Source organism: Lygodium microphyllum, chromosome 14, assembly GCF_053477565.2.
Source record: "Lygodium microphyllum isolate KBCC chromosome 14, Lygodium_microphyllum_v1.1.10, whole genome shotgun sequence".
NCBI classification, from domain to species: Eukaryota; Viridiplantae; Streptophyta; class Polypodiopsida; order Schizaeales; family Lygodiaceae; genus Lygodium; species Lygodium microphyllum.
This window is the reverse complement of record NC_141148.1, coordinates 37343032-37370624: the sequence shown is the minus strand read 5'-3', so window position 1 is coordinate 37370624 and position 27593 is coordinate 37343032. Positions and strand designations below refer to the sequence as shown.

Below are 27593 nucleotides of genomic sequence, written 5' to 3'. Positions count from 1 at the left end.
AAATCAAAAGAAACGTACCTTTCATCACTCATGACTTCTCGCGTGCACAACCTGTCATGACTTACGCCTCCCGTCTCACTCGTAAGTCCTCATTCTGCCCCGCCAACCGTTAACAGTCCCATGCCACCTTCTCCGTCTATCCGCTTATGTGCCTGTTCTCCCCATCGGCTGTCCACTCCTACCCCACTGACCATCAACAATCCCAACTCCCACGCTAGCTACTCTACCTATTCGCTTCTGCGCCTACCCGCTTCTACCTTGTCAATAGCCCTACACAAAAGACAGAATTGCAGGGGATCAAATGAGATCAACCCAACTTCTTCAAGGTGGAAATTCATTTAGAAAATTTGGTGCATCCTACACATGAGGATGAGGTGTGAGTCTTACTTGCAGCAGAGAGAGCACAACTTTGGTATCAAACAAGATCTAGGGCTAGGGGTGTTGATGCATCAATTCCAGTAGAAGATTCCAGTAGGATGATAGCAGTTAGTGCTCGAGCTAGTGTCATAAATGACACAGAGGATGATTGGAGAGTGAGTGAGGAGGATGAGCATGGGGATGATGATGGTGATGATGGTGGCAATGGTGATGATGATGAGTCTGAGCAGTGACTCATGAGTTAACTCATGAGGATTCATGATTTTGGATTAGACTCTACAACCTTACCTTTTTGGGATTTTCACTTAGCCAGTGTAGTGTCCATGGACCATTATTGTTTGGACAGTTCATTATGTGACTCTAGTTTCATTTATGAGTTATCTATGATGTATCATGATTCATTTTGGACTTTGACATTTTGTTATTTTGTAACTTGTTTTGAAATGAGAATCGTGATATTTCTGCTTCACCCATTTTACATTGCTATTTGCACATGGACTATGTAAAATGTCTTCCAATTTTCTTTATGTGATATGTATGAATCAATGATCATGATGTTTAAGGTTTGATTATAGTATAGCTTATTCAAAGATTAATCTTTGACAATAGTCAACAATGGATTATAGAGCATGGATGTGTAACATGTTATTCTAAATTGACTATATTGTTTCATGTTTTATCACTTTTTCTCAATTCACTTGTTCTTTTTAAGAGAGTTCCATGGAGGTTTAAAACATCTTTCCTTACTTTAAAACTATTAAAAACCCCTTAATAAAAAAATATCACCTTTCCTATTTTACCCTCTCTCGAAAGAAACTTACGAAACATGTTTCTAACGTTTCGTTTCAAACGTTTCTAGCTGCTATGAATGTTGATTTTGCAGCTTGCATATTAGCAATTGCTAATTACTTAACCTCAATCTCTTAAATTTGAATAGAAACCCATTGGTATTCTAGTCATCTCACAAGATTGTAGTTCAAGGCCTACTGAGAGAAGCTAGAGCACATGGGCCCTCTTCCACACCAAAAAGAGAAACAAGCTCACAACTGCCCAATTGGAGCGTTTAGTGTTTTACCATTGCAATCTCCAGTTTCTTGAGAGGACCGCTCTGTCCCCTGAGCCTTCACAGGTAAATTGGTAATGATTAGTATTATATATAATTAACTTTTTAACCTTGATTCCTTGACACTTGACATTGCTAATTTGCTTGAAAGTTGGATTGTAAATTGTTGTGATATGTATGAACATTGAACATGTTGAATCTCCTCTCATATGATATATCTTTGTCTCGTTCAAGTTTACAAGGGAATGTTGACAAGATTGATATAGAGAAGGTGCGTGACATTCCACAGATACCACAGGAGAAGCAGAATATCTACTCCATGCTCTATAAGGAGCTATCGGCACTGGTGCATGAGACTAGTGCACAAAGGAGGATTAGAGGGCCACACGTGGTCGTGCATCATAGGCAAAGTCAGAGCCAGAGTCTGAGGATGAGGCTAAGGCTGATGCTGCTTCATCAACTTCTCGATCACAGTCCTCAAAGTCGGACGAGGAGATGATGCACAGATCCTTAGAGTCCGAATCAATCATGAGTCATGACTTGTGATATATAAAAGTCGGTTTAGCAGTGCAGAGTCCAGACTACAGTTGCCAGTTATTCATTGATGTTGATACTTATAGCCTCACTGGACTTTGGAGTTTTGACAGATTATTCACATGACATAGTTACATGTATCATTATATATTAATTCCACTTATTATGCATCTTAATTCTTATTCCATTGTTCTTGATGTCAGTCTTCACTGCTCTTTAGATCATAGATTATTCATGAGTCATAAATTCTAATTCATTTTGTTGCCTTAAGTTTTGAAAATTGAGTCTTAATTATATTAAGCTATCTTAAGCTTCAACCATTGAGTCCTCAGTCTTGACTCCTCAATCTTTACTCGTGAGTCATGAGTCGTGACATGTGTAATGAATCAGGGTTTCAATCATATGACATAAAGACTCAAAGTTTTGCATGAAATTTGGATACATGTTGTTGTAGGCATTGATATATTTACATACCCACATAATACTGTATTTTTTTAAGTGTACAATCGGAAACACTGTTTCCCCATTTCCAAAATTTGGCTGAAACTGCAAAACTCCGATTTTTTCCGTTTCCGTTTTCCCTATTTCCAAAACTCCCCCATACTATGACTAGTATCCATGGCTTCTTTACCGACAGATGACCAGACTACTCGGTGCTCCTACTGTGGCATCACCAAACACACCACCCATGCTTACCGACTTCGACCTTTGCTCCCCACCCTTCTCCCCCCCCCCCAAAAGTATATGTGTCTTCCAACAAGCACTCCTTGTGCCACCTCTTCTGATCTATGGAAAAAGAGCAAGATTTTGGCTATAAGCTTATGAAATATGATGAAAGGAATGAAATTCTAAAAATCTAATCTTTCTCTCTCCTCTCTCCTTTCCCTCATTGTTGTTCGTTCATATGGATCAGTTCATGAGAGATGGGGGTGGGGTGTGATGAAGGATGCTGATCAAATGATGATGTTGGAGCGGTAGAGATTGTAGACCGGGCCGAGAGAGTGCGTCAGCGGCCAAGAAAGAGAGTCAGTGGCTTCCCAACCATGAAATGTGAGCCTCAAAACCACGGTTTTTATGCATAAGTGATCTTTCCTTTTATTTCATGATAAATGGTTCAAGAAATTACTTGAGAATGATTGGTTTTGGTTCCCCATTCTGTGTTTTCTTCACAATATTAAAGAAAATCAGAAAATTCAATAGTATAATAATTTTCCTCTAAACACACAAAACCCGCAAGTTACGGTTTTCATGGAAATAATGAAATTTGGAGGTTTTGTTGGGTTTTTTGGATTCATATGAGAGACAAAAGAATATGAAATAATGCTGAGCATACTTGATCAAGAAAAACCAATAATTCTGAAATATTGTAATTTTTGGGCAAATAAATATGAAAAAATAGTGGAAAAATGAAAAAAATTAGTCTTTTTGCGCTAGAAAATTAGGAAAAAATAAGGTTTATGTCTGTGAATGTATGGCATGGCTATACCATGAGGGATAAGCCTCAATTCAGCTGTGTCTTCATGGTAAAAGTTCATTTTTATTGCTTTTTATAAGAAAAACACACAAAAAACCGCTCTTTACACCTATCAACGATGCACAACCTGAATGGTAAGGGGAAAGAGGGGTTTTGATGCTGATTAGTTGCTGAAAACATTGGAAATTATAATATATTTTTTTGTGCATACCATATAGGACGTTTATAAATTAAGTTAAAAGGGGATTAAGCTGCACGAGAAGGCTCGAGGCTGACCCTTAGCAACAAAGCATGACGTGTAGACTGAAATCATGGAAAGGCATGTTTGTTGCACCACACAATGCTGATTTATAAATCATAAATTGTTTGAGCACTATGGCATTCACAATTGCATTGCACATATCACATGGTAACTCCTAGATGCATTGCAATTGGTTTCCGATATATATGACCCACACTGAGTTGTGAGGCATCTAAGCTGTAGGTTTAGGCGTCTGATTCTTTCGAAAATTTGTAAAGTGAGGAAATTTCTATCTCCTGGATCGTTTAAAACAAGAGTGGAGCTTGTTACGTCTGTGTAATTTGTGTTAACGGCGCATCGAGGGGCCAATCCTCTTAGTGTAAGAGAGTTGCACTGGCGCCACGGCATTCAGCCGGGGGGTGCCTCCTTGTTGTATCGCATTGGTGTACTACACCAAGATGTGTAGGATCTCCCTCTGAGGAGTAGGGAAGGGCAATCATTGAACTACGTTCCACTACAAACACAATATCTACATTAGCAATTAGGGTAGTGTGTCCCTTGGATGCTCCTGACCGCAAGGCCATGTGGGGTTGTTTTGTGAGTATTAGAGGTCTGGCTAGTGCCTATAGCCACTGTCGGGCATGTTCTAGGTCCCGAGAGGTGGTGCATTTGCCGGGAGCCGCTAATAAGTGGCGATTTCCATATCTTGGTCAATTGGGACCTATTCATTAGTGTATGCCAAAAATCAGTGAGCTAGACTTACAAGACCGTCAAGCCGAGCTTCAAAGGTAAGAAAGAGCTGAACGAGCTAGACGACAAGCCGAGATAAATAGAAGATATTCTCCGCAAAGGAGTGGCCCGATATCCTTACAAGTGCAAGGTCTTAGTAACCCTAGCTCGATGCATAGTCCGTTAGGGGGAGGAAGCTCTAGTACTTCCCCCCTTTCAATCTATCTGTCCACTTCGAGTGGAGTGGTAGTTTCGATTATTCAAATTGCTGTAGTGAATCCGGTTATTACCATGGCAGCACAACCCATTGCAATTCCTGCTGGCACGATAGATTTGCCAAACTTAGGTTTTCCTCTACCCATCTTTAATGGGTTAGCAGAGGAAGACGTGGAACTTCACATCAATGAATTCCAAAAGTTAATGTTTACCTGTCGGATTCAAGATAAGAGACACTTGATGATGCTCTACAACATGACTCTGAAAGGACGAGCTGCAGTGTGGCATCACAGCCTAGAGGCTAGAACCATAACCACAATCAACTTATTCTTTGCGGCCTTTCGAAGAGAGTTTGCCCTTGAAAGGGGAGGTCAATATTGGCTAGGTGTCCTTAATATTACACGTCAAGAACCCCACGAGAATGTCTGTTGGTATGCCAAGAAACTGAAGGAGGTAATCGCAAACCTATATCCCCATTCCAGCTGCTGCTGAGTTGCAATATTTTCTAAATGGATTAGACTTTAACATTCAAGTACAGTTGAGCAATGTCACTCTTGCCGACATTGATACGGTCGTTACATGAGCAAAAGAGGTAGAATCGCGATTACAAGTGGCTTATGCCTCTAGGTAAAACTGGAATCAGAGTTTAGGATTTGGAAATACTTTAGTGCTAACAAATGGAGGTCAATGGATGCCCATGAGTCCTCCTAATGGGAGAGAAAGCATAATTCCAAATGTGCCCATGTTGCCAACTCCTCCTAGTCTGATCCTGCCTATGACCAGTCAAATGGCTCCATCGACCGTTGGAAGCCCAACAATAAATCCTACCGTTGTTCTAGGGAATCAACAACCAATCCCTAATCAAGTGGTTAGGCCAGTGGAATGACAGGTAGGCAACCACGGCTACGAGTCAAGTGCCTCAAATGTCCTTCGCGAAGTTAAGGATATGATGAAGCACTATATTAATATGGTTAGCAAACAATATAGAGAAATAGCCATTGATGTTAATTTCCTTAAGATGCAGCAGAACTTGATAGGGAGTCAACGCCCTAAAGAGGGTGGCCCGTCAAAATTCAACTGTAAGTGGTGTGGTGGCCAACATTTCCCTACGAATTGTCCAAACGTCAAATGCGACATAAGTGGAAAGTCTGGACATTTAGCCAGTACTTGTTGGAGTAAGATTAGCTCTCTACAGCAAGAAAGTAAACAACCATGTCCAGTTAATCATCGAGCACAAGGGAATAATCTCCAGCAAGATGAAGGACCGAAGCAAATATTACAAAGAGGAAAAGCTATGGTAGAGGAGCTATCTAGTGGCAGTGGAGTTAGCCTGATAGAAGCTGTTTGTGTCAATGGCACTAAAGCTTCTAATCTCCGAGTTGTTACGAGAGGTCAAAAGGGTAAAGAAGTCAACAAGGCCAAGGCAAAACGTGTCGAGGGAAACCCCAAGCAAGATGATAAGGGAAGACAAGTCCTTAATCCCAATATGGAAGATGGACCTCTCAAGGCCGTAGATGGTAAAGCCGATCCCAAGAAGGATAAGAAGTCGCCGAAGAAGAAGGCAAAAGCCAAGAAAGAAGCCAGATGTAAATCTTCTACAGTTGATTAAGTTGTCTCCAGGAGTGCGCAAGGAATTGAAGAAGATTCTACACACTGGGTATATTGTTGAGTCCTTGGGAATAGCGCAAGTAAGAGATGATTGGTTTGAGCATGCTGAAAAGCATTGCCCAAGGGTACAGTATATATTGATGGAATTTTAGTAGACCATACTATTGTAGACACAAGATCCTCTATCAACATTATGAGTTTGGAATTGATGGAGAGACTAGAATTAGAAATAAAAAAAGATGTCTCCACGATCCTCCGAATGGCTGATGACAGCTTAAGACAACCTAAAAGTTGCATTACTAAAGTCCATGTGACAGTTGCCAATGTAGAATGCATTCTGGACTTTAGGGTCATTAGGTTTGCAGGGCAACCTAGCTATTAAGTATTGCTAGACAAGCCATGGATCTTACAAGCAAACTGTTAGGTTGATATATCTGTTGGTTGATTGATCTTGGTCGAGGTGCTAGATGTGTAGTAGTCGATGCTTATCGTGAATCTCCTCAGAGTGAGAGAGTTCATTTATCTTCGTCAAAGTTTGATACGCTAGATGCTCCATTTGCTTGTGAGACGTCGTCAAGTGACGAATCCAATGAGGATTCCACTACAAAGGATATCTATCAAGTGACTTTGAATAAGCTAATAGAGGCTCAAGAGAGGATAAGGAATGTAGATGTAATTGAGCTTGGCCTTGATACAATGAATGATTCAAGGCTTGGAGTTATGATGAGCTAATAGGCATTCCTCTCAGCCTGGCTGTTCATATGATTCCTTTGAAATAAAGGTAGCCGCCCTGTGCAATAGAAAGTAAAGTGTATGCCTTTCGAATTAAGAGACGGGCTATTCGAAGAATTAACAAAACTACGAAAGGCTAGGCAATTCGAAGAATTAACAAAACTACGAAAGGCTAGGCAATTCGAAGAATTAACAAAACTACGAAAGGCTGGCCTAATATTTCCAGTTAAGGGACGGGCTATTCGAAGAATTAACAAAACTACGAAAGGCTGACCTAATATTTCCAGTTCAACACACGGAATGGTGTTCACCAGTTGTTATCAGGAAGAAGAAGAACAATCAGATTCGACTTTGCATAGATTTCAGAGAGCTCAATAAGTAGACGGTTAAGGATTACTACCCATTGCCTTTCATTGACCAACTTTTGAATTAGTTAGCAGGTAGGGAAATCTATTCATTTATGGATTGCTTTGCTGGATATAACCAAATGGCTATTGCGGAGGAGGACAAATTGAAAACGGCATTCATTACTGTCTTCAGTACCTTTGTGTATCATGTAATGGCCTTTGGTCTATGCAATGCACCTGGATCTTAGCAACGAATGGCCTATAAGACCTTTGGTAATATTTTCCTAGAGGAGTTAAAAGTCTTTATTGACGAGGGCAACCACCACAAGGGAGCAACAACTGATTATTATTAAGAAATGTTTTGAGCGTTGTAGACAGTTCTGCATTGCTCTTTGTTCGGGTAAAAGGCCCTTGGGCCTGCCCATGTACAGTGACCGCCCATATTCTTTAGTCATATATATATATATGAAAGTGCAATAAGGCTGTCATAACATTGTTGACAGCACCTACATTGTGTGTGCTCTTCTCTCCCGCGTCTCCTGCATCCCTTTCAACTGGTATCAAAGCCACTCCTTTGGGAGCTCTTCCGGGCATCTACACAAGGTATGAGAGCTTACTTCTCACTCAGTTCTCAACCATTCTTTGACATGAACAGCAGGGTTTCATGAAGAGGCACCCATAACTTCCATCATTGAAGCTTGTTCTCTTCACCTCTTGCTTGGACTTGTCCTAGGCTTGTGTAGGCATATTGTAGGCCTTCATTGGGCTCTTGCTTATCCCCTACCCACCTTGATTTGGCCCCTCAAGTACAGCAGCATGCTCACGTTCTATTTGCGCATGTTTACAAAAATGGCTCAAAAATCACTCTTTTTGTCATATCTTGAGCATTCGGAACCCAATTCAGGCAAGGTAAGAGTCTAAGTTGGGGTTTTGGCATGCTCCGAATGCGATGGTGATGTCAGATTTGTCAAATTCTGATGAAAGGATATTCTACAACAAATTTCAGGTCTGAGACAGCATGTATTTGTATCCCTATGGCTTATGTGATGCTTCTACTGATATCTATTGATACCGAATCACTTGTGGTTGTTATGCCTCTTATCTGAGACGCATTTGGAGCTGATTTAGCTCAGCCATTGACTATTTTGAACAATCCCAGATCTGTCCAAAACAAAGCAGCCACTTGTTACTTCAATTTTATGCTTACAGGTCTTGGCATTTGATGCCCGATTGGTGCCTACATGTCAGGGAATGTATGCCTATGAGTTGGCACTTGATTTGAACTTGGTTTGAGCATTATTTTACTCAATTTTGGACTGTTATTTGCTGCTGGAAACTTCAGAGCTGAAGCTATTTATGCTACAGTTGGGTTATGCCTATTGGTCACAGGGTGCTCCCGGCTACTCGGTATGATGTCATGATGTATTTGGACTATGCCACATGTCTTGTTTATGCTCTGGAATGCTTTTGAGCTGAGATTAGAGCTCGATTTAGGTTTGATTGTCACTTCTTTGTAGCTGGCGTTTCATCTATGACATGGTTTATGCCTAGGCTACCCAGTACGAGTTATGATGTCTTGGTGAATGCTTTATGCTTTGGCTGTGGATGGCAGTTGTTTGAGCTCGTCTCGACATTCATTTGAGTATTCCCTTAAGCAATTGGACATTGACTTGGCTTTTTCCGTTACAACCTTGGATGCTATATGGGATTTGATGCTCTGATTATGGATCTTAGCTATTACTTGGATGCACTTATAGATATTGAGCAGTGAACTGCTCCCTTGTTTTGGCAGTTGTCTATTGAGCTGTGATTGCTCGTTTGCATTTGATATGCAAGATACTTACTGATCAGTGGACTTGGATAGTGCTTGGGATTTACAGTTATGGCCGTCCTGCTTCTCTGTTGTATGGCATCTATGCTATTTGGGCTGCTATTGCCCATGTATGTCAGGGAGCAGTTAATCTTTATGGCCACCCGTGTATGCACATGGTCTACTGCTATGTATTTTATAGAGCCTCTTACCTGGATGCTTTTACACAAATATTTGGGCTTTTATTGGAGCTTGATTCTTGCAGGTTTATTTACCACTTGCAATTCTTGGTTGGACATGTATGTCAGTACATGGTATGAGAAACTGCAAAGTTATGTATACTCCTATGTTTCGGAGATGCTTATGCATTTATGGTTCCAAGGCATGCTTATGCTTTTATGGCTGTGAGCTACAGTGGTTGGATATGTTATGCTTTTGTCTGCTAGGCTTGTCCATGTGGGAGCTTTTGCATCCATGGTTGATGCCTTTGTGTTCTCCCCTTTTGGTTTGGATGAGTCTCCGTTGCAGTATCCTATGACAACTTCAAGCTCTTCTAGTCATGCAGACAGTCCTCTTGATGAGCCTGTTCTCTCTAATAAGAGTTCTCCTGATTCTTTAAGCTCCTTGGATGTATTGGACACCCCTACTCATGCTATTACAGAGCAATTGTCCTCTTCTACAGGTTTTATAGGTTCTGTTTGCTTTCATTGTGGAAAGACAGGGCATGTGAAGCGTAAATGCTTCAAATGGATTAGAGAGCAGAAAAGATTGCACCGCACTAGACATGAGAGCAGAGTCAGTGATATAGTAGGTGAGACCATTGTTGATAGTGGTATGATGCATGTAGTTACTCATGATGATGCAACTGAGCCTAGACTCCTGGCATCGTGTTACCCTATAGATTGCTTACTCAGTGATACGGCCTATACCTTTGATTGGCTTTTAGACAGTATGGCATCTCGTCATGTTACTTTGCATAGAGCTTGGTTATCTTCTTACAGGGAGGTTGACGGATGTATTTCTTTGGGCCTTGAGCAGGATTGTCATGTTATTGGTACAGGGGATATACACTTGGCTTTGCCAAATGGGTCTTCTCTTATGCTCCGTAATGTCTTATATATACCTACGCTCAGTAAGAGCCTGATCTCTGTCAGTCAGTTGCATGGTGCAAGATATTATGTCTCTCATGGGTATACTTCATGGAAAATCCATCGTGGTTGCTTGGTATTGGCCAGAGGTGCTAGATATGGCAGTGATTATGTAGTACATGTCTATCATGTGGGAGATTCTATGGTTGCAGTTACGCAGATACCACATGCATTGTTATAGCATTGTCGTCTAGGCCATGTATGACACATTGAGATGGATGCCTTATGTGATATGGGCTTATTGCTTACTCTTTCCCATGCTACTTGCCCTCATTGTACTCATGGTCCGTGCAGAGCCTCTTTGGCTTATGGCGATCGTGTGAGGCATGCTCCTCTAGATCTAGTCCATATTGCAGTATATGGACCTATGCCTTCCCAGTCACTTGGTGGAGCATCGTATTTTGTGACCTTCATGGATCATGCTACCCATCGTGTTTGGGCTTATCCTTTGGTACGGATTGAGGATGTTGTTACTATGCTTGACAGGTTTATGGATTCTGCTGGTAGCAGGCCTAGATGCTTGCAGATGGATTATGAGAGTCATGCTATCTCTCCCAGCTTACGGATCTCTTGTTAGCAATATGGCATTGATTTCTTATCCCCACGGTATTATGGGATTGCTCATGGCATATACCTGACTTTACAGGCGAGGGTTGTTGCTATGCTTACCACAGTTGGATTGTCTTATGGCTTTTGGACTGAGGCCCTTATGACGGCAGTCTACTTGGTTAACAGGACGCCGTGTTTGACTTTGGACGGTATTACACCGCATGAGGCATGGAGTGGTATGAGACCCTCCTATGATCACTTGAGGATATTTGGTTGCCACGCCACTGTCAATATGCCACATGAGCCTATGTCACGCAGATGTCTTCTCCTTGGTTATGGAGATGGTGACTTTACGGCTTACAAGTTTTGGGATTTGGATGCCCAACAGGTTCTACGCAGGCGTCATGCTGTCTCTTATGAGACGCAGACACCTCTCAGGCCTCTTGATGCGCGTTCAGGGCGCTTTATGGCTGATTCTACAGCCGTATGTCAGTCTTCCGCTTCGCTAAGGCCGCATACTGTCTTGAGACCCCATCTGACTTGTGTTCAGGATGTTGGCCCTCTTTCAGTTATTGACTCTAGAGATTTGGATGCTCTCCGTTGTCTTGTATGCACCACACTGATGCTATGCACTACTCTCATGATGATGATGATATACAGCCTTGCACTCATGAGTTGTGCTAGATGTCTTGGACTCAAAGATTCCTGACGCTTATTGCACAGCTCGCTTTCCGATTGGGTGTTGGGTGAGATGTCATGATTCCTCACCTTATCTCTTTTCTTTTCTTTTGTTTTTGCACTCCCTGGCCCATTGGCCTTTTAGTGGGAGGTTGTTGGGGCGAAAGGCCCTTGGGCCTGCCCATGTATAGTGACCGCTCATATTCTTTATTCATATATATATGAAAGTGCAATAAGACTGTCATAACATTGTTGACAGCACCTACATTGTGTGTGCTCTTCTCTCCCGCGTCTCCTGCATCCCTTTCACTCTTAACCCTAGAAACTGCGTATTTGGAGTGGCCTATGGGTTGTTACTCAGCCATGTGGTTAGTTTAGCTGGTATTGCGACTGACCTTGAAAAGATAAGGGTTATCGTCTCTATGAGCCCGCAGCGTACTTCAAAAGAGGTGCACAGCTTTCTGTCATCAGTGGGATACTATCAAAGATTCATCAATGCACTGGCAAAAAGAGCGTTGCCATTGACGAACATTCTATCTTTTAACTGTCTGTTTGAGTGGAATGAGCCCTGTCAAGTATCCTTCGAGGATGTGAAGCAGAAATTAGCAAAAGCGCTAATCTTAAAAGCACCCAAGAGAGATGAAGTTTTCTATGTATTTTCGGCCGCCACAATATGTAGTATCAGCTGCTGTTTAACTCAAATTTGGGAGGAGAAATGGTATCATCCAATTACCTTTGCTGGTAGGAAATTGGGGATATCAGAAGTTAACCATACATAAATGGAGAAATTGTGCCTTGGAATGGTCTTTGCGACGAAGAAATTCGGGCATTATATTATCTATGAGAAGGTAGTTTACGAAGGCGGAAGGACTCAGACTATTGCTGAACAAGTTACAGCCGCTTGACCATTTAGCAAAGTGATTAATCACTTTGCAGGAGTTTGATTATGAGATTAGAAGCACCGAAGCTCCAAGATACTGAAGAATGTCTTGTGGATTTCAAGGAGCTAAAGGAAATTCTGGCTAAGGAAAGTGATATTGAAGGTCTATTCACACAAAAACAGGGAACGGCCGTTCCGGCCTATAGGAACGGTTTAACACATTCCAGATCCTTGGAGGTGGTGAAACGGCCAAGGAACGTTCCCTGGGCCGTTCCCCGCCATTTCCTGTTTGGAACGGCCGTTCCAGGCCTGTTGACCAAAAATTTACATTTTTCTACATTTTTTCTTTTTGCTTGTATCACACTCCTACCACATGTTCACCTATCTCCATTGCCTAATGGACACACACTAATCTCTTCTTTTTTTTTCGTAAAGGACACACACTAATCTCTCTCTCTCTCTCTCTCTCTCTCTCATTGAATATTCAAAGTGTCAAGACAACCCACAAGCCAATTAGGAGTCCATGCAAAGCTCAAATTTAATGCATTATGAACTCTTACAAATCACAATCAAATTTCAGCCTATTCTCAATTCCAAGGTAATCATCCATTTATATTGTCTAATTTCAAGGGAAAATAGAATAATTGGGGCAATTTAGAGCAATTTGGAGCTATGGGGGTAATCGAGTCAATTTTGGGACATTCGGGTCAATTTGGAGCATTGAGGGGTATTGAGACAATTAGAGGGACATTCTTTGGGGCAACTTGGTCATGTAGGGCATATTTGGGGCACTTAAGACGTGTCGTTCCACCCCCCGTTCCCGTTCCCCCACCTTGGACATTCCCCCCGTTCCAAGGGGTCCCGTTCCCGTTCCTCGTTCCATGTAACTATGTCTATTTAAAATCGATACAGTTTCCATCCCTTCCTAGTATGCAGTGATAACACATTATTTATCTACAGGAGGATTTGGGGCTGCGTTATCGAAGTCTGAAAAGAGAAAAATCAAGCAACAAGCATTACACTTTTCGATTATAGTGGGTATCTTATATCGGAGAGAAGTAGATGATATCTATCATTGTTGTGTAGTACCCGATGAGGTACCATTCATTATTGAGGAGTGCCTAGGGAACATTTTGCTAGCCGGCTTACCACCCGAAAAGCTCTCTATGTTGGATATTGGTGGCCATCGATTTTCCAATATGCTTTTAGTTATGTTAAGCGTTGTGATGTCTGTCAAAGACACAATGCAAGAGAAAATCGTAGGCGACCTCTAAATCCCGTTTTGGTTACGTTACCTTTTGAAAAATGGGGTATTGATTTTGTGGGACCAATATACCCTTCATCAACTACGCGAAAGCAGTATATTATTGTAGCAACGGACTACTTTACAAAGTGGTCTGAAGCTCGAGCAACGGTGAAGAACAATGCTAGGCGGCCAATTTCATTATGGAGCAAATTGTTTGCCGCTTTGGTCCACCGAAGGAGATTGTGTCTGATCAAGGGACACACTTCTTGAACAAGGTTATAGTGGCCCCGACTGAAGCTTTGAAGATTAAGCACAACAAGACTATCCCGTATAATCCTCAAGGGAACGGTCAGGTTGAGAGTGCAAATAAACAACTAGTAGGAATCTTATCTAAGATCCTATCAGAAAGCAAGCGCAATTGGGATAAGAAATTATATGTAGCAATGTGGGCTTACAACGCGACGTTCAAGAGAGCCACATGCCACACCCAGTTCAAGCTAGTGTATGGGGAGGAGTGTGTTTTGCCATTAGAAATAGAGCTCCCCACTATGCATTTTGCCCTAAATCATTCATTGGGAGAGGAAGAAATGTTACACAAACGGTATACTTCTCTCGCACATCTTGATGAGATTTGGTTGCAAGCTTTATTACATCAAAAAGTAGGAAAGAGAAGAATGAAAGCCCTTCATGATCTTCAGGCTAAGAAGTACAAATTTGTGAAAGGTCGGTTAGTGTTATATTATGATGCTTGAAGGGAGCTCTTTCCAAGAAAATTAGAACCCAAATGGGATATACTTCTCTCGCACATCTTGATGAGATTTGGTTGCAAGCTTTATTACATCAAAAAGTAGGAAAGAGAAGAATGAAAGCCCTTCATGATCTTCAGGCTAAAAAGTACAAATTTGCGAAAGGTCGGTTAGTGTTATATTATGATGCTTGAAGGGAGCTCTTTCCAGGAAAATTAGAACCCAAATGGGATGGCCCATATAAGATTGTACGTTTAGGAAAAAATGGCTCTATGGCCCTTCTAGCAGATTTGCACGGAATAGAGTTTAAAACTAAAGTTAACTTTAATAAGCTGAAGCCTTACTATGTGTAAGGGCTGATGTTGGGCTTGGTGCATGTGCAGGTCCTTCAGGATTCAGCTTTAACGTGCAATAGATACCAAGACGAGCAGATAGAATGCATCATCCCCTATCTGGAGCATCCCTACCTTGAGTAACGTTACCACCAAGATCGAGTGATCTGGTGGAGCAAAGGGTATCAAGTTATTGAGTAGCAAGATGAATCCTTTACGTGGGAAATTAAGGTCTATTGCCACCATTGTCACCGAATTCTGACTAGCATTCCTATTGAGTTCAGCGAGGAATGAGGGATTGTGCCTGTTATGCATCCCCTCCCTCCGCTTGATTTTGATTATCATAAGTATAAGTGAGCTGATTATTATGGCGCGGCCTATCAATGAAGCCTGGGTTTATACTCTGTATTTTGACAGAGCTTCCAAAGGGCCCACTAAACACGCGAATGTTGGTGTGGTCATTAAAGATCCTCAACGTAGGGTTGTCATGAAGATGGAATCTATTTAGGACCCTCTTTTACTAATAATATGGCAGAATACAAGGCCTTGATCATAGAGCTGAATATAGCCCGATGTAGCGGTATCCGCGGATTATTGGTTAAAGGTGACTCGCAGTTAGTAATTAATTAGCTAAATGGGACCTATAGTGCGCGGGATCCTATCTTACGGATGTACCATTATGCAACCTTGGATATGTTGCATATCTTTGAGACGGTGACTTGTCAGTTAGTTCCTTGACAATGGAATCACTTTGCGGATTCCTTGGCTAACTAGGCTTTCGTGGAAGATGTATTTTTCAATTGTGATCCAGGGGAGCCCTTACAATTACCTCCTAAAATTAGCTGTGGCCTACTTTGGGATCTTCTTGCTGACACATCATATTTCAGTCGCCGATGGTTAGTTTGGGTTATGAGTCAGGTAGCAAGAAAGCACCTTCCTACTATGTCATGGACGCACAGGATTGTGTATCATCATATTCGTCGGGGACCCCTTGCTATTTATACAGGGGGGTTAGCTAATAACTTGATGCACTTAGTGTAGGGCCTAAGAGGTTTTATCCTTGGTTGGTTTTGTGCTTTAGTAGAGTAACGTTAGGACCAAGGGATTATTTCAACAATATGATGTGTTAAATGGTAGTAAAATGTTTTATTTCATAAGGCCAAGAGGGCCATCTCTGTCGAGTACTAGTATTTTATTTCCTAAGGCCAAGAGGGCCATACGTCTATTTGGTACAGGTACCTTTAATGGTTTTCTATTTTAGTGATTGCATCACACAGGTTGGACGAAGTGCCTAGAGGAAGCCTTTGTTGCGGAGGAGCTTCTTATGGCCATTCCAGGTAGTATTGTCCCCTTTCCAAGTTTTTCCCTTAAGCAGATAATGTTATATATGTATGTGGGAGTTATTTTCTTTTTGTTTCTGGGAACCGGCAATCAAGGCATGAAGTCCTATAATTTGGTTAGGTATATCTGAGGGAGATTTGAGTAGCCGTCTACCTCCTGTTGGAACATTGTCAAGCATTAAAGACCTCTGATAGAGGATAGTCCGCCTTGCGGAGACTTGGCAGGTTCCTGGGGAGACGAGTCAGACCCGGGGCCAATGCCTTGTCTTCCTAGGGTAGCAGCTAGCTGAAAAACAAAATAATAAGGCCAGTTGGAGCGAAAATAAAAGTCAGCGAAAGAAAAGGATTAAGTGTCGCCTCACAAGTACTTGCTAGATTCTTAGGTACCGAGTCAGGACCTAAGGCCGATGCTTTATTCTCCTTGGGCCACTCTACGCTCAACTCCCTTCTTTTTATACACCCGAGTATGAAACCTTGAAAGGAAAATATACTATAACAAGAAAAATATGGTGACCATGCTATGGGAGTCCTCGCCTGGTAGGAGGTCCTAGTCCACTTATCCTAAGTTAGGTAGGTAGTTCAGACCACCACTAGAATGAATTCTTTGATAGGGTTTTTAGCCAGTCCGTGTTTGAGCACTTGGTTAGCGACTCGCTTTGGATTTCTGTCAGATTGTGTTGGCCTATCCCTTGTGGATTTTCATGCCTTGATTCTATCAAGGGGTAGAGTGAGAGTTGTTCTTGTGCTTTGTTGAGTATATTTTTTGTATCAGCTTGATGCTCTTTATGGTTATGTTTGTGTAGATTAGTTCGTGGGATTCGACGGGCTGAGTCGCCCTATCCCGTGGTCGCCAATGAGAGCTGAATTTTGGGTCCCATTTTTGAAGCATTAGAGCCCATTTTTGGAGCAGAAAAGTGACCGAGAAGCCTCAAAGACCAAATTTTCATGTAAAATTGAACAGTGGCAGATGGTCGAGTTGGAGTTTTCCTAAGTGGATTTTGACACTAGGAATCCAACGCAAGTCTCGGTTCGTCAATCGAAGGCCGTTTAACCCCCCATTTAATCCCCGCAAGGTTTAGCGCTTCTAAAGTAGCTATGTGAATCGAGAGCCGGAAAGTGCATGACAAGGCCCAAGCTTATAGATTTCGACGTCACGGAGTCAGCAATCTAGTCAGATCGCAATTTCAAGTCCGTTTGCCTCTCCAAACGGGCTGAAACCACTTGGTTTGCAGTGTGAACATGGAGCTTTTTGATCTAGATAATTTATAAATGAAATGAAACTGAAATGACACTTTGAAAAAACATGCAAAATTCATGTCAAGCAGGTGGGGGGTGTTTTTTTATTTGCGCCCCAAAATTTAGGGATTTTTGTGCCTTTTCATGCCTCAACAATTATAAAAGATGATAATGGATCTCTAATCCATGGAAGAAAAGTAAGATTTTGATTATAATCTTATGAAATATGATGAAGGGAATGAAATTCTGAAATTTTAGTCTTTCTCTCTCCTCTCTCCTCTCTCCTCTCTCTCCTTGCTGTTTGTTCATATGGATCAATTCATGAGAGAAGGGGGTGGGGTGTGATGAAGGATGTTGATCAAATGACAATGTTGGAGCAGTAGAGATCGTAGATCGGACTGAGAGAGTGCGTCAGCGGCCAAGAAAGAGCGTCAACGGCCTCCCAACCATTAAATACGAGCCACCGCGGGTTTTATGCGTAAGTGATCTTTCCTTTTATTTCATGATAAACAGTTGAAGAAATTGCTTGAGAATGATTGGAATTGGTTCCCCATGCTGTGTTTTCTTTGAAATATTAAAGAAAATCAGAAAATTCAATAGTATAATAATTTTCCTCTAAACACGCAAAACCCGCAAGTTGCAGTTTTCATGGAAATAATGAAATTTGGAGGTTTTGTTAGGTTTTTTGGATTCATATGAGAGGCAAAAGACTGAAATAATGTTGAGCATACTTGATCAAGAAAAACCAATAATTCTGAAATATCATAATTTTCAGGCAACTAAATATGAAAAAATAGTGAAAAAATGAAAAAATTTAGTCTTTTTGTGCTAGAAAATTAGGAAAAAATAAGATTTATATCCGTGAAGGTATGGCATGGCTATACCATGAGGGATAAGCCTCAGCTCAGCTGTGTCTTCATGTTAAAGTCCGTTTTTATTGCTTTTTATAAGAAAATCGCACAAAAAACCACTCTTTACACCTATCCGTGATACACAACCTAAACGGTAGGGGGAAAGAGGGTTTTGATGCTAATTAGTTGCTGAAAACATTCGAAATTATAATCTACTTGTTTGTGCATACCATATAGGACATTTATAAATTAAGTTAAAGGGGGTTAAGCCGCACGAGAAGGCTCGAGGCTGACCCTTAGCAACGAAGTATGACGTGTGGACTGAAATCATGGAAAGACATACTTGTCGCACCACATAATGCTGATTTATAAATCATAAATTTTTTTAGCACTATGGCATTCACAGTTGCATTGAGCATATCACATGGTAACTCCTAGATGCATTGCAATTGGTTTCCGATATATATGACCCCCACTGAGTTGTGAGGCACATAAGCTATAGGTTTAGGGGTTGGGTTCTTTGGGAAAATTGTCAAGTGAGGAAATTTCTATCTCCTGGATCGTTTAAAACGATAGTGGAGCTTGTTACATCTGTGTTATTTGTGTTAGCGGCGCATTGAGGGGTCAATCCTCTGGGTATAGAAGAGCTGTAGTGGGGCCACGGCATTCTGCCCGGGAGGTGCCTTCTTTTCTTGTATCACGTTGATGTACTACACCAAGATGTATGGGATCTCTCTCTGAGAAGTAGGGAAGAACAATCGTTAGACTATGTTCCACTACAAACGCAATATCTACATTAGCAATTAGGGCAGTGTGTCCCTTGGATGCTCCTGGCCACGAGGCCATGTGGGGTTGTCCTGTGAGTGTTAGAGGCCCAACTAGTGCTTATAGCCACTGTCGAGGGCCCATTCTAGGTCCCGACACTCGCCTACTCAGATTCGAGAGGCCACCTCTGGGCATTCTTCACCACTCTAGATACCTTCTTCGACACAACCGGCGGCACTTCCTTCATCTTCAAACATTTCGAGATCCGTGATCCATTAGTTTTTGGATTCCCTATCTACCTCACAGGGGGATTCAGAGGGGGATGATCTTTCTTTGCCCTCCAAGGGGGCATCTACATCTACTACGACTTCAGAGGGGGCTCCTATTTCTCCAGTTTCAAAGGGATTCCCACCCACCGCTCAATCTTTTCGCACACCCTGGTGGCGGAGACTTTTTACCTTCTTCTTCTACCCTTGGATAGTGGCTTCCTTCTAGCGGTCATCTCACATTTTCATACCCACGATCTCAAGGATCTACCTAGATCGGGGCCTTGGAGGTTCTTAGTGATGAGGCCTTCGTATCCCTTCCTGCATGGATGCATGGAGCTAGTGGCTTCTCTCCCAAGGTTGAGTTTCAGATTCTCCAGTTCACTCTGTCTACTGTTCTTTACTGCATGTTACCTTTCACGTGGAAATCTTGGATCTTAGGGATCCTCTACATCTTCTTTCTCCTCTTCTTCTTGCCTTGGTCACTTGGTTAGCATGGAGCCAACCCCCAAGATCAAGTACGGGCATATCCTTATGGTTCTTGCGTCACACAAGGTCCGATATTCCTCCTATGCATTGCATGTTTTCATCATCTTTATACTGGGGCACTTGGACAAGTGAACAATTTTCCCACAAGGGACACTGTCCAAGTGGCACCTACTGCATGAGCATTCTTCAGCATATAGCATTCCATCTCCACCTCACTCTTCTCTTCTTCCCCTTTTTGGGCCTGAGAGGGGATGTTGAGAAACCCTTTACCCGCAGTTTGTGTTTTTGTGTTTCTGCATTTTGCGCTTAGTGTTTGCAGCCCCAAAAAGGGGCACCACCCTAGACTGATTGTGCCTATTTATAGGCCACTCTCTCACTCATTCTTTGCGGCTAATTCATTCAGTCCATCACCTCTTCTCTCCAGCCTCTCCACTGCCCTCACACCCCTTCAAGAGAACATTATGGTTTGTGATCCGTGGTTGTCTTCATCATCTTCCTTGTGCTACGGCACCCTTGTTCCCTTGTATCACATTCACTCCATGATTCAGATCTTCATCATTCCATTCATCAAAGTTTCTTCTCCCTTCTCTTCTCTTCTCCATGTTTGCGGAGTTCACTTCGTATTCCTCCCCGCAAACCCTACTATCTTGCTGGTACGCCATCTTTTGACAGAATATCCGGCCTAATATTTACTGTCATAAGATAGAGAATTGGTACTTTGCACTTTTTTTAGTAATGGCCACTAATGCTTCTAGCAGCAATGACACTAAATCCCTTCTTGAAATCAAGAGGTTTGATGGCACTGGCTTTGACTTGTGGAAAGACAGGTTGCAAGGCATTTTGTTCCTCAAGGACTGTGATGATGCTTGCAGATGTTATGGCAGCAATAGGTGATATGCACATCACCAAAAAGGAGGTGATTGATGCCTTACTTTCAGCTCATGATGGGCTATCCCAATCATGGATAGTGGACAACAATGCCTCTTTTCATGTTACTCCCTCTTTGGAGTCATTTTTTCAAATACATTGCAGGTTGCCTAGGCAAGGTTTACTTGGGCAACAATTATGCATGTGAAATAGAGTGTAATACTATTCACTTGGACCTTAAAAATGGCCAAGAGCTGATTTCACAGGATGTCAAATATGTACAGCATAAAGAAAAGTCTATTGTTAGTTCGGTAGCTTGTTGCAAGAGGATATTTTACTACCTTTAGTGGTGGATCTTGGAAGGTCCACAAGGGCTCTATGCTGATTGTTAAAGGTAGCAAAAAGGAGACTTTGTACTATTTGCATCGTAAAGCATTACTTCGCAAGTTTTTGGTTGTGGCTGAAATTCATTCACAGGTGAAACTTTGGCATAAAAGACTTGGCCATATGAGCCAAAAAGGCCTTCAGGTTCTCTCCTCTTTAGGGAGATTTGATGCAAAAGACTCTCGTCTTAACTTTTATAATGATTGCATATATGAAAAATATGTGAAGTCTCCTTATTACTCTAGTGTCATTAAGAAGTCCAACGCTCTTGACTTAGTACACTCTAATGTGTACACTATGCCAATTAATTCACATGGGGATGCACAGTACTTTGTCACCTTTATTGATGATTTCAATAGAAAGTCATGGGTGCATGTGTCAAAGAGCAAAAAGGAAGTGTTGGATGTTTTTAAAAGGTTTCATGCATATTATCACACAGAGGGCTTAAGTTAAAAGCTATAAGAACAGATAATGGGGTCAAGTATATTTCTAATGAGTTCAAAAATTTTTGTGAGATACAAGGCATTAAGAAGTAGTTGACAACCCCTTATAATCATGCATCAAATGGCGTGGCTCAAGGATATAATCACACACTTTGTGAGAGAGTCAGATGCATACTGTCCACAGCTAATCTTCCGCAACTATTCTAGGAGAGGCTCTTGAAATTACAATTCATGTATGCAATCGCTCTCCCAATCATACATTAGAAAATGGCATTCCTAAAGAGGTTTGGTCTAGCAAACCTGCTTCATATGACCATTTGTGTATCTTTGGTTGTGATGCCTTTGTGCATGTTCCTATAAATCAGAGGACTAAAGAAGACATGAAATCCATCAAGGGCATCTTCATGGGATATGAAGATGAGGGAGAGATGGATTATAGAGTTTGGCTTCCTCAGGACAGGAAGATATTACACAGCCGAGATGTAGTATTTAATGAGGCAAAGTTGCTGAAAAATGCTACACATGGTGACCTTGACAAAAAGAAGGTCAAATTTCAGCATGAACAACCAGCTATTCACCAACCATTAGCTGAAGATTCTATTCCTTTTGATGCTGAAAATGAGCAACAACCTATTGTGCTACAGCCAAAAGATAATGGACAACAAATAGATGCACAGGATGGAATAGACAGCAAGAAGAACATGCTGAAAACAAGTTACAGCAACAAGAAAATGCTGAAATCAGCCACCACGTGATGGTGTGCACATACTTGAGGATATAGGTCCATTGCCTAGCAATACATATCATTTTGTAAGAAGATCTACACGTGTTAGAAGGCTACTTTTCTTCATGGTGACATGGATGAAGAGCTATACATGAAACAACCCGAAGGTTTTGCTATTCCAGGGAAAGAGCATTTAGTTTGTAACCTAAAACGCAGCTTATATGGGCTGAAACAAGCCCCTAGACAACCGTATAAAAAGCTTGATACTTTTATGCGTAGTCGTGGATTTAAACGCAATCACGCATATCACTGCTTATACACTAAAAAGGCTGATGATGGAAGCCTTATTGTGCTGATCTTATATGTGGATGACATGCTGATTGCAAGAAAGCATAAGAGTACCTTAAATGCTCTTAAAAGGCAACTGAGTTCAGCCTTCTCACTGAAAGATTTGGGAGCAACTGAATACATTTTAGGCATGCGCATTAAAAGAGATAGAGGGTAGCACCTATTGTTTTTCTCAGAGGACAAGTACATCAACAAAGTACTTGACAGATTTAATATGGCTCATGCTAAGCCTCTTGGTGTGCCTTTACTGTCACATACAAAGCATAGCAAAGCTGATTACCCAAAAGATGATGCAACTACTACTGCTATGAAGGACATACCTTATGCATCAGCTTGTGGTTCTTTGATGTATGCCATGGTTGAAGGGTTTGTCTTTACTTTGGTTGGTGGGGCTATTTCTTGGTGTTCAAGGTTGCAGAAAATTGTAGCACTAAGTACTACAGAGACTGAATATATTTCAGTCACAGAAGCTTTTAAGAAAGCTATTTGTCTTAGCCATTTGGTCAAGGATTTTGGTCTTTCTTCTCGTACTCCAATGCATGGTTGTGATAGCCAGAGTGCCCTATGTCTAGCTAAGAATGCCATGTTTCATGCATGTACCAAACACATAGATGTTCAGTGCCACTTCATTCACGAGTCTTGGATGATGGTCTTGTCACGCTAACTAAGGTCAAAACCCAAGATAACTCTTCAGATGTTCTCACTAAGAGTCTTGCAAAGGCTCACCATGAGCATTGCATCCATTTAGTGGAAGTTGGCTAGCTTAAACGTACCACTTCAGGCCTTTAACTGGGAGGTTGTTGGGTGTAAAGTCCCTTAATCTCCGTGTATATATAAACTTACAAGTGTGAACACACCCATATTTGTACCCTAACATATAGATTATTCTTTGTGTATAGACACAAAAAACTGGTACACTCATCTTAGGATTCTCTCACTCTCACTCTCAACACTGCTCCTGCTCCATTCCTGTCTTGGGCTTCATTGCGCACTCATCCCAACACTTTTAAGAGGGATGGTCAATACATGCCATCTAGAAAATGCAAATAATACACTCTAATGTGTGTGGTTATATGCAAACTAAAGCTCTTAATGGTCATTTGTGTTGTGTCACCTTCATAAATGATTACTCTCGTTACACATGGGAGACAAGTACGCTTTTATATCATATAGGGTGGTATAAGACTCTACTAGCAAGAGGGGCGTACAAGGTGATACATATTGCAAGTGGTGGGTACAACCAGGTATGTTTCTTGTCTGGTGATCCTACTTGAGATGGCATTATGATAAAGCTTTGTGTTGCTCCTTCGATGGTGTTATCAATTTCGGCTTGAGGAGCTGCTGTCACCAAGTGGTGATACTTTTTACAATTGCTTTTCTTATTTACTTATATAAACATTATATTTTTCTCTTCTTTTATTATTATTGCTTCTTACCCCAGAGTTCTCTTGGAATAAGCCGGGATCTTTGCATGGCCAGAAGAGGCAACCATTGGGACAAATTGGACTAATGGTTTATCTGAGCCTTAGGACCGGTTCCATATTGAATGGGCACTGAAGAATAGAATACCAATGGTTTGAGACTATGTGCTTAGCCACTGGAGAAGGCTCATGAGCCTGGCCAAGACAAAAGATGCATATGTGAGAATGCTCACGGAATAAAAGTTACCGTAACTGAGCCACATTACACTTTTTGATGTGGTCACAATGATAAAAGTTGCTCAGAATACTATTTTTGGAAACCAAAATCTGTTCGTGTCATTATCTTCGTTTTTGCGCAAGGATTAATTCTCTGGTTTGTGCTAAGGTCAAATTTTGCACCGATCATGGAGAATTTTAGACCAGAAGGTTTAAACGAGAAAATTGTTACATATATGCCATGTGGCACAAATTCCCAAAAGCGAGAGAAAGAGGAAGAGAGAGAGAGAGAGCATTAAAAAAAACGTAATAGGCATAAGGGGTAGATGGGAGAATGAAGTTTTGAGGAGCGAGGGTAGATTGCTACAAGAAAATCAGCCATGGAGAGTACTTCTACGTCTCTGACTCAAGTACGGAGATAGAGCTTGCTCCCTCTAATCAACTCTCTCTCTCTTCTCAAAGGAAATGCTTCGCATGATGGGCTGATTCCATCGAAGATATAATTCTATGTTTTCTCTGAAATTTTGCACATGAATCATTGAGTATTGGTCACAGAAAATGCAAGGCATGCTGAACAGTAAGAACAGTGAATTCTGCACACGCTAGACAGTAAGAACAACGTGCTGGACAATAAGAACAGTGAACTCTGGACATGCTGGACAGTAAGAACAGTGAATTCAGAGATCTGCAAACTACAATTCTACACAGGAATCATTGAGTTTTGGTCACAGAAAATGCTTTCCTAAAAGGGATGTTGATTTGGACATGTTGTACTATTCTTATACAGCTGGGATTTACTCAGAAGAGATGAAAACCAACTATTCATAGGTTATGTATTTTGGAACATTATCATTTTTGTAATTTTTCATCTTTTAATTGATAAAGAAATACCAAGAGGGGCGCCGATCTTCGAGGCCAATCTGGTGTTGAGCGAGGGAGTGAGGTCTCTACTTATGTGTGTATGTGTAAAGACCAAGTGTTAATTGAAGGAACTACCGCTTTTTGTGAGTCATAGACTGGTTTCATGGTTCCATCCCCGGGATTTGAATTCTTTTCTGTAAGAATTTAAGCTCGGAGAGTTTTGGGTGAAAAGACTATACACACAAGTTTTACAGAGATTACAAGACTAAAAAGATGGCAGACATGGATAAAGGCAAAGGAAAACTCCCTCATGAAGAAGAGAGTTCTTCTTCTGCTCATAGATACCAAAGAGAGTTCTTTTTCTGCTCATAGATACCAAAGGGAGAGTATTGGTGCACAGATGTCAGTACCTTCTAGAACCAACATTGAACCACAGGATGAGGAGCAAGAATAGGAGAACTTGTTTATGGCACAACTCCTCAGTATGGTTGGCTCTTTTGAACAGCTTGTAAAGAATCCTCGGATGCAAAAAAATTTGAAGTCACATAATGAGGATTCTCACGTTGAGTCATCACATCATACCATGGAGCACTCAAAAAGGCAAACTTCTAATGTGCGTGAGCATGTGGAAAAGACACCAAACATGGAGACATGTCCAGTGCAACAAGAAGGACGAGCATAGGACCAAGGAGTGAATGGTCAAGGCAGTAATGCACAAGTGGCACAACACACTATTCCTCCTCAGTTCGCTACCTATCCTGGTTACTTTGGTGGTGGGTCAGTTTTTCAAGCAATGGCTGGATTACCCACAGGTTATTAGGGATACTTGCCTAGAGGACCACCAGGAATGATGCCTATTGAGGCAGTGAACCCACTTTATGCTAATATTGGTCTACAGCCCAGTTATCAAACTCTGCAGAGTCCTTATTTGATGCCTGGAGTACAAAATGCAGCCGCTGGTTTTTTCCAGCCTAGTTGACATATGGCAGCTAAGACAAGTTAAATGAATGCTGATAATCCGCGTAAGGAACTCCGCTTTTTATAGCCACCTACCTGTCTATGACAACCTAACACCAAAAAGTGCAAAGCCTAAAGACTATAAAGAGGGAGGTCAAGCAATAAAGTTTGAAACCTTCAGTGGTATGCAAGATAAGCTGAAAGCTTTGACATTTATACAACAATTTGATGCAGCTTACACGGGAGGGAATTTTACTAAGACTTCTAAGGTGCGGAAGGCTGCAACTTTTTTGGAAAGGTAATGCTTTGCAGTGGTGGAACATATTGTTGATGCAAGTATATGCACCTGCCACTTGGGTCCATTTTAAACAGTTGTTTGCAGCCTCATGGTTAACTAACACGTTTGAAGTAGATGTCATGACTGCATGGCATAAATTGGACGCTGCAAATTGTACGGATTTAGAAGAGTACAATAAGAATTTTTGGGAAGCACTTTTGCATGTGAGTTCTTACAGGACAATGCCCCTGTCAGAACAAATTGAAAAGTACTGTTGCGGAAAGCATTCTCAACCATCACTGCATCATCATGCTCTTCCCCAAGAACTCCATGCCATAACCTCTGTAAAGCAGGTCCTTCCATTGCATGTCGTTTCCTCCGCAAAAGATCCTGCATCTGATCCAGTATTTCTCTTCTAGCAATCCCAAGAGCTTCTCCAACAGTAAAAGTGACTTCACTATTTAAAATTCTTTCATGAAAAATCTTACTCATATTCGTGTGCATATCAAGGTCTGACAAGAGCTTGAATCCTAGCTCCTTTCTTGGTTGTCTCTTTTATTTCATCTGTTTGTCTGCCATAGGTTGTTCAAGACCTGATTGAGCTGGAGAACTCGTCATAGGTGGAGCTGTAACAGGTGGTGAAACAAAGTCACCCCCTCTAGTCTTTTTGGAGGTGCCTCATCTCTTCTTCTCTTTTCCTCAACCATGGCATCTAAACCCTGTGTTTTCGCCATATAAGCAAAAATAGAATACCTACCAACAGGACAATCCAAACAGCTAAGCTGGGTATACGTCCCGAGGAAATGGGACCAGTTGGACAAGCTAATTTGGCATACCCTAGGACATACTGAACCTGTCACCCCCATTCTTGGCAAACTTCGTATGCATATTCAAAGCTATGTGGACACAAAGTTCCATATTATGCCTTTAGAGAGTTGTGATGTTCTGTTGGGTATCCCATGCTGCCACAGGAAGCACGCTATCTTGGATACTTACAATAGAACGATTACTCTTATATATACGGGCAAGACTCATGTGTTAGATGTGAAGCTTAAAGGAGAGTCCGTCCCAGTTGTTTCCACTTCTGCAATTACTTCTGTAATGAAAAATCATATTTCTGGGCACTTGGTTTTTGCAAAGCAAGTTAATAAAGTTGGCAATAATGCGTCTGTACTAGATGAAAGTAGAAGGGCTTTCTTGGATAAATTCAATGACTGTTTCTTAGATTCGTTACCAGGAGAGTTACCCCCTGAGAGGCCCAAAGATCATACCATAGGTCTTATTCTAGGGACTAGTCCACCCAATAGGCCACCGTACAAGGTCAGTGCAGCACAACAAAAAGAGATTGACACAGGTTAATGAGCTTTTAGAGAAGGGACTAATTCAGCCCAGTAGTTCTCCGTTTTGTTCACCTGTGTTGTTAGTTCAGAAAAAGGA

At 41.5% G+C, this 27593-nt stretch overlaps 1 protein-coding gene and 1 pseudogene across 4 annotated transcripts in view; one reads left to right on the top strand and one right to left on the bottom strand.

Annotated features, from left to right (window-relative positions):
• Window positions 1-27593, bottom strand: part of LOC148025505 (uncharacterized) — a 62509-nt gene that overhangs the window by 16773 nt on the left and 18143 nt on the right. The gene's annotated exons all lie outside the window — the stretch shown is intronic.
• On the top strand, window positions 477-27515 carry LOC148025507 (uncharacterized; annotated as a pseudogene).